This window comes from Bos grunniens, chromosome 6, assembly GCF_055505025.1.
Source record: "Bos grunniens cultivar Pamir isolate PY7600 chromosome 6, Bosgru_T2T1.0, whole genome shotgun sequence".
Classification (NCBI taxonomy): domain Eukaryota; kingdom Metazoa; phylum Chordata; class Mammalia; order Artiodactyla; family Bovidae; genus Bos; species Bos grunniens.
In genome coordinates, this window is record NC_141170.1 from 40,213,258 (window position 1) to 40,222,039 (window position 8,782).

At 41.4% G+C, this 8,782-nt stretch overlaps 1 pseudogene; it reads left to right on the top strand.

Moving 5' to 3' along the window:
* Nucleotides 1-530: 530 nt before the first annotated feature.
* Nucleotides 531-6,669, top strand: LOC147370602 (pyridoxal kinase pseudogene; annotated as a pseudogene).
* Nucleotides 6,670-8,782: the final 2,113 nt, after the last annotated feature.

Consider the following 8,782-nt stretch of genomic DNA (forward strand, 5'->3'; position numbering starts at 1 on the left):
ACAAATTTTTACTGACGTGTTGAGCTATTGTTGCCCAGCCCCAAGGCCGATGAAAGAGCTGGAAGACAGTGATAGAGATGTTGACAGCATGTGTGTGTGCTCAGTCTTGTCTTGACTCTTTGCAACCCCATGGACTATAGCCCACCAGGCTCTTCTGTCCTTGGGTTTCCCAGTCAAGAATACTGAAACGGGTTGCCATTTCTTTCTCCACGGGATCTTCCTGAAGCAGGGATCAAACCCATGTTTCCTGCATCTCCTGCATTGGCAGGTGGATTCCTTACTACTGAGACACCAGGGAAACCCTGGATGGCATACTAGACAGGGAATTTTACCTGTCCTCAGCAAAATATTCTGGAGTGATATCTTAGTACGGACAGCAAATAGACAGGATAGGCAGCCATCTTTGCTACTCTGAGCAGAAGGAGGCTATAATTTGGCTCATCACAAGGACTTTCACTTTAATGAACTATCAGGTAAGCTGCATCTGCCCTAAGGATCAGAACAATCACTAGCTGGGGTTGAGGGCGAACATGTTCATGTCAGTAGGGTATACATGTAGTATGAACTACTCGAGCGAGGGATATACAGAGAACAAGAACACAGCCATCTTGAGTGGCCTGACCAAACAGTATGCTAACTCTCTGCAAGGACATAATCATTGTCTCTTTCAAGTCTCACAATTCTATGGAAAAAAAATTATAATGATTATTTCTACTCTACAAACAAGGATCCAAGGCTTAGGTAGCTGATGTAAGTAGCCCAAGACCATGAAACTAGCAAGAAGTTAAACCCAAATCCAAGTCGGTCCAGCTCCATATCCCAAGCCCAAGTTAAAATGTATAGCACTATAATAAAGAAAGAAAAGAAAGCCTAGATAAAAATAATTATATTTGTAAATGTTCAGTTAATGGCAGGTCACAATCTGAACACCACAAAATATAAACCAGAAAAATCTATATATATTATTTAGGAAGGTTTTAGTGTGTAATAAACATTAATGACACTCAGCCAATATTTTATTCCATAAGATGTGCTTACAGAAAAATTAAAGTGTATGATAACCTAAGAGCTGATGATTTTCATGATCTTAAACATCTTCATCAAGGTTACCTGAATTAGTTGTTTCCATCTGAGTTGTCCAATCAGTTATTTTTCTTTTTTGAAAATTAATATGGTTGTGGTGGTTGTTTAGTTGCTAAGTCATGTCTGACTCTTGCGACCCCATGGATTGTAGCCCTCCAGGTTCCTCTGCCCGTGGGATTTTCCAGGCAAGAATACTGAAGTGGATTTCCATTCCCTTCTCTGGAAATTAATATAAATGAGTCATATTTGTAAAATTTTAAAATACTAGAAATACATTGTCAATAGACACATTATGCCATCCTCCATATATAAAATTGGAACTATTGACCTGAATTATTAGGATCTAAATCTTAAACTGATTTTTCCATTAATGAAAATGAATTTGCAGTGATTGACACACTGTCAAGATTACTTTTATAATTAAATATATATACATATATATTAAATATATGTATAGCAGTTGATGGGGATTCTGCCAGAATGTTAAAAGGTTAACTTAGGAAGCTAAAAGAGTAAAAGATACTTGAATAAAATCAATTTTTATACACCTGGTCCTGACTTTTTACCAGATTAGAACCATGTTTTAATTTTTAATCTGCATTCAAATGACCTGAGGATCTTGTTAAATGCAAATCCAAATTTCATAAGAGACACCGTGCAGCAGAGATTCTAAATTTCTGACAAGCTCCCTGGTAATACCAGCGCTATTATTCCACCGACCACGTTTTGAGTGGTAAGGAGTTAGGGAATGCAGCCTCCGATTAAATATAAGAGATACTACTAAATTGTTGTCCAGCAACTCTTTCCTCCAAATATTCCCTTTTCTCTCTATCAACCCTGGTACAGTGGAAACCATCAAGATTCTGTTTGATTCACACCCCAGGAGTGAGCTCATAACTCAGCCAATCAGATCCTTGTCAAATATTGAGAACTGAGACCCAGAGAGAGCCAATTTAGTCTTTCTCAATTACCTCACGACTTTACATAAATTCCAGAGCAAATGCTGGTGTCATTTTCTACCGAGAAGATGGGCAAGACAAAAACTGTCTTTCAATGAAGGAGAAAAATAAAGCATGATGTTCAGAGAAAGATAGACATAAGAGGCACCAAGGGATTAACTTAATGTATTCTTTAGTGTGTTCCCATTCTAATCTCTATCCCCGCGGCCCAAATACACAGCTGTCCTAACAAATTAGCTTTTTGCTCAAGCTGAGAAAGTTTCCGTTTCATACAACCTAAGGACTGCTAACTTTATACTCTGAGGTGTAATGTACTTTATCATTATACATCTAAAAGCACATGAGCTTGGGAGTCATAATCATAGTTGCCGCATTTATATGTAGTGCTGGAAGTCTGTGCTAAGTAGGCACAAGTATGTATATAGTAATATATATTACATGCACACTGTTGTAATGAATATTTGCATCAAATATATTATTTCAGTACATCTGCTGCTTTATATTTGGTTCTAAATAAATAAAGATAGCAATCATTAAACTTAAGATGTGCAATGATAGAAAAATCTATTAAGTGATATATAAGACTGAATATTATATCTTTGTAAGCTAGGCAAACTGCTTTTTTTTTTTTTTTTTCTAATTTTATTTTATTTTTAAACTTTACATAATTGTATTAGTTTTGCCAAATATCAAAATGAATCCGCCACAGGTATACATGTGTTCCCCATCCCAAACCCTCCTCCCTCCTCCCTCCCCATACCATCCCTCTGGGCCGTCCAGTGCACCAGCCCCAAGCATCCAGCATCGTGCATCGAACCTGGACAAACTGCTTTTAAAAAATGTGTGTTTCAGCTTTCAGAAGCTCAGTAGTTAATTACGATGATGAAAAATCTTACATTAAATACACGTTGATTGCTAACAAAGGCACCAGAATGGAATTTTCCTTCAGATAAAGGTATTTTAAACTACTCTGGTGCTTAGATTATTATTCACAGTATCTATTCATATTTAACTGCTTAAAAGTTTAGCCTGATTAAGCAAAACATTTACAAATAAGCAATGCCATAAAAACATCTCCACATTTTGGACTCTAGCCAAATCAACTTTCTGTAAACATTCAATGATGAATTCTATAATTGAATAGCTAATAAACCCATCCAACCTTAATCTTAAACTGAATTCACATATATATAGCAATCAGATCATTTCAGTAACACAGGTATTATAGAGCTGTAACAAACTGGGATCTGAAGGAAAGAACAAACGTCCTATTTCTCAAGTGTTTAGACTAACTGAAGTGCAAACTCAAAGCATGGTTGTTAATCCTAAACACAACCAATAACATTGTTTAAATAAATCAGCAAAATTAAATTTCCAGAGCCAATCTATAACATAGAATTGACTTTGTGAAGTAGTAACTCAGACTGCTCCCAAGGTGACTTTGAGGCCAAAAATTCATACTGTACAGCTAATATATTAAAATGTGTCATAAATTTACAGTAAAGATGATGGAGATTTCTAGTGCTACTAGGGATTTGAAAGAAACAAATGAAAATCTTCTCTAGAGGGGAAAAGCTTCATTTTAGGGCTCAGAATTCTCATGGATAATTTCCCCCTAAAACGTAAGTAGTTCTAACGGAGTGTGGCTGAGAGTATTCTATAACTAATGTAAGATGCCAAACAAAAGATTCAAAAAGATTCAAAGTGTAGGGTTTACAGAATAAATTAAAGAAATCCATACAAAGAAATATTTTAATGAAACTTCAGACAGCAAGTAAAAAGATAAAAATATTACAATTAGAGGAAAAAGGTTCTTTTCAAAGGAATAAACACTAGATAGTTTACTTCTTAATAATAAAAATAGAAACCAGGAGATAGAGTTCTTTCAATTTTTCAGAAAAACAGATCACACCAAATATCACAGACAATCAAAAAGAGAAAATCCTCCAAAATCATTCTACTATTCATGGATATGCCGGATATTAAACCCAGAAAAATATATTATCAGAAAAGAAAATTCCAGAACTGTTTCACTCATTAATGTAGATGCAATATCGTAAATGACAGAAGGCAATGGCACCCCACTCCAGTACTGTTGCCCGGAAAATCCCATGGATGGAGGAGCCTGGTAGGCTGTAGTCCATGGGGTCGCTAAGAGTCAGACACGACTGAGCGACTTCACTTTCACTTTCCACTTTCATGCATTGGAGAAGGAAATGGCAACCCACTCCAGTGTTCTTGCCTGGAGAATCCCATGGACGGAGAAGCCTGGTAGGCTGCAGTCCATGGGGTCGCACAGAGTCGGAAACGACTGAAGCGACTTAGCAGCAGCAGCGATATCCTAAATAGAATATTAGCAAATGGAATCCAAATGTATTTTTCAAATAATATCTGTTGGCCAAAAAGATATACCAGTTATGGGAGATTAGGTCAATATTTTCAAAATCATACATTTAATTCAACACATTAACAGATTATAGGGGGGAAACGTGATCATCTATTTAGATTGAAAAAAGTGTTTAATAAAATCCAATACACATCATAATGAATATTATTAGTAAGCAAGAATTTATAGCAGAACATCCTGAATCTTATAAAGAGAACAGATCTAAGATAAATACCATCCTGAAATATTAGAATAGTTTTCTTTATAATCAGGACTAAGACAAGTACACAAAGTACCAATACTTTTATGAAACATTGATTTGAAGTCTTAAGCAAGTGTAATAAGAAAAAGAATGAGACATCAAATGTAAAATAGGAAATATATTAACAGTAATAAACATTTTGAAAATACAATGAGATACCATAATTTACAATACTATATCAATAATCTTTTTAAATGTTTAAGACTGCTAACGGAAATTTTTAAAGCTTTATAAACAGGTGTTTGTTAACAACTAAATATATGGAGTAATATATCATGTCTGTGGTCGAAAGACTGATATTTGGAAATAATATATCTCCTGATAAAAATTATATCCAGTACAATTCCAATGTACACCAAGGTTATTCATGAAACATAATCTGATCCTAAAACTTTATGTGGAGGACTGAAAGGCCAGTAAGAGCCAGAGAACAGAGTGAAAGGCACTGCCCAGAAAGTTATCAGTAATTATTATAGAGCTACAATAAGTGAGAAGTGTAAACTTGTACAAGGATAAACAAAATATTAATAACAACTGAAATAGAAAACTAAGAAACATAGCCACACATGTTGATACATGACAGAGGTTAAATTTCAGATTAGTTGGGAAAGGAAAATGTTTAGGGAAAAATGACTATCCATATGGAAAAAAGATAAAATTTGAATCAACTTCATTCCATGTATAAACATAGAATGCAAAAATTTAAGGACTTAAATGTCAAAAATGAAATGTTTTAAGTGTCTGGTAGAAGAACCTATTTTAAAAGATTTTAGATTTAGGGCCATGAAAATTTCTAAAAAATGCCTTTAGGGACTTCCCTAGTGGTCCAGTGGTTAACAATCTGCCGTCCAATGCTGGGTACAGGGGCTCCATCTCTGGTCGTGAGCTAACATTCCACATGCCTTGTGGAAACTAAGCCTGCCGTGCCTCAACTAGAGAGCCGCCAGCTGCAAACTATGGAGCCCACTGCGCTGTGGGCCACAACGAGAGTCAAGCCAGCCAGCTGCAAGGAAGAGTCCACGGGGCTAAAAGGGAGAGCTCGGCTGCCGTAACTAAGACCCAACAACACAGTGGAAACTAAATAAATACATGTATTTTTTTTAATAAATAAAATACCTCTAGAGAGGAAGATTGTCTGGCATGCCCACTCAGAGTTTGTCCAGAGCCCAGACCCTGCTTGTGGCTGAGACGTTGACCCCGCCCGGCCTCTGCCTTGAATCCCACTTCCCCTCCGCCCCGCCCCACCCCCACTGCGTGGAGGTATGCCAGGTGCAACAAGGTTCACAGCTCTGTGCCCACGTTCCTGCTGCAGGTTTTGCAGTTTGAGGTAGATGCCCTAAACGGTTTAGTAGTCAAACCACACAGGCTACTCACACGGGAAGGGCCAAGAGCTAAACTCAGAAGAGCTCCAGGAGCTATAAGACGGGCTAAAGCTGAACAAGGTGAACCAGTATGACTACATGCTCCCAGTTACACGAAAGGCTTGTTCTTCCTGGCCATGGTGGTGGGCATCATGCAGAGCTGAAGCAGCAGAACTCCAGGCTTGTGTGCACAAGAGACCCCGAGATGGGACACATGTGGAACGGAGAAGGTCCATGTGTCACCCTGGGGATCTCCCTGCTTATTAGAGAAGTCATGCAAGTTGCAGACATCATCACTCCCAACTAGTCTGAGGCTGAGTTGCTGGGTGGGATAAAGCCAGGTAAAAGCCTTAGTGGTGATGGATATGCTGCACTCAGTGGGCACTGACAGGGTGATCATCACCAGCTCGAACCTGTGGTCCCCAACAATCTCAAGGTGGCCTGCAAGAAGACTCCATCGGCCGTGCCCCATGTTCTGCAGCTGACCATCAAAAAATGTGCAAAGGCCACTCTGGGGAAGGACTGAAGCACAGCCTGGCCCAGTTGGAGCTGAGGATGATCCAGAGCAAGAAGGACATAGAGAACCCAGAAATCGTCATCCAGGCCAAAGTGCTGTGAGGGACGTGTGAACCCACCTCCTTAACGTCCGACTTTAGGTATCTCATTTTTGTCCATGTGAGAAATGTAACTTTGCCTTAGAGCTATGACTGAAACTTGATACATATTTATATATATCAGATCAGATCAGTTGCTCAGTCATGTCTGACTCTTTGCGACCCCATGAATTGCAGCACGCCAGGCCTCCCTGTCCATCACAAACTCCTAGAGTTCACTCAGACTCACGTCCATTGAGTTAGTGATGCCATCCAGCCATCTCATCCTCTGTCATCCCCTTCTCCTCTTGTCCCCAATCCCTCCCAGCATCAGAGTCTTTTCCAATGAGTCAACTCTTTGCATGAGGTGGCCAAAGTACTGGAGTTTCAGCTTTAGCATCATTCCTTCCAAAGAAATCCCAGGGCTGATCTCCTTCAGAATGGACTGGTTGGATCTCCTTGCAGTCCAAGGGACTCTCAAGAGTCTTCTCCAACACCACAGTTCAAAAGCATCAATTCTTTGGCGCTCAGCTTTCTTCACAGTCCAACTCTCACATCCATACATGACCACAGGAAAAACCATAGCCTTGACTAGACGAACCTTTGTTGGCAAAATAATGTCTTTGCTTTTGAATATGCTATCTAGGTTGGTCATAACTTCCCTTCCAAGGAGTAAGCATCTTTCAATTTCATGGCTGCAGTCACCATCTGAACACAACATGCTTCCCCCACCTCCGCCCAGGGAAAACCAGCTCTGTGTTCATGTTTCTGGGGCTTCTTCCTCAGGGCCCTGGCTGGCTTGGGGTACGTGGTATATTCAAGTCCAACTAGAGTATGGGATCCGGAGTCAGGGGTTAGTGTTCATGTCCAGAAAAATGATGCTAAATATCTTTAATCTTGTTCTGCCCTCACCTGTGTTCCCGCTTCAGAACTTTTTGCCTCTTCCTTTATGGCAGGTAGGACCCTGGGCGGAGGTGGGGGAAGCATGTTGTGTTCAGAGTCTTCACTTCTATTTACTGTGTGGACCAGTTCCTGTAAGCTCAGAAGCATAGATGTGCCAGTCACTTTGGCTGGGACCAGACCCCAAAAATCTGTACATCTCACGTGAGTAGGGTCCTGCCTTGTCAATCAGAGTGTCTCTAAGGGACACCCTGGGTGACAGACAGAAGCTGGTGCACTGCTGTCTGAGGGTGCCTGTGGGAAGACCAATGCCTTGGACTCCTTTTAGAAAACACCCTATTTATGGTAGAACAGGTCAAGGTATGTTTGCCACCTACTGCTGGTGACAAATGTGTCGTGTCACCCTGTGGGTGTGCAGGTACAGAAGGCAGAGCAGGCTCCTGCCCTGATCTCCCACCTTGGTGTGTTTAACCCCACTGGCCAGTTATCTTGCTCCCTGGCCTCCACTCCCCCAGCAGTTTTGCATCGGGTGTCAGCCAGGTACCAGGAAGCTTGAGGATTCTAGAAACCCACTGCAGCCCTGCCCCTCCATACAAGATGGAGCTTCACAGGAGCAGCCTGTCAGACTCCTTGGTTGCTGCGGCAGCAAAGGCGAGCATGCAGGCCCTAACACCAGTCCAGTCCTCCGCTGCTATGGTGACATCCCTGGCCCCACTTTGCCCAGAATTCTGAGGACCCCCCAGTGTGGATGAGGCAGGGCTGCCCATGCTCAACATCCACCCTGACTCTGGGGGTTGCTGAGGTGTGCATCTCCTGGGAGCCTGAGGCTGACGGGAAACAGAGAGGCTTCAAGAAGTGGGTCCCTGGGAATACAGACTCTCCTAGAGCAGCCCTTGTCCCCGCCTCCAGACCCCCACCTATCTGTGGCTGTGCCCGGTCTCCCAGACGCTTACCTTCTCAGTACTGAGTTCTCTGCTTTGTTGAAAATGCCCCCAAATGAAGTCTGGCTGGTCTCCTCTGGACTCTGCAGCCTTTTCCATCTCCCCCACTCTGCTCCTGTTCTGAACATCCTAACTCTCAGAAGTTAGTGCCTGCAAGCAGAGTCAGAGGTCCTCTGGTCCCTGCAGGGGCCAGCAGGTCAGAGTATGTGTCCCTGTTATGTCCTTACAGGGTCCGCTGGCCCAGGAGGAGGAGGAAAGCCTGGTGGGGGACAGCCTCCAGCAGAGCGGTCAAGGGAC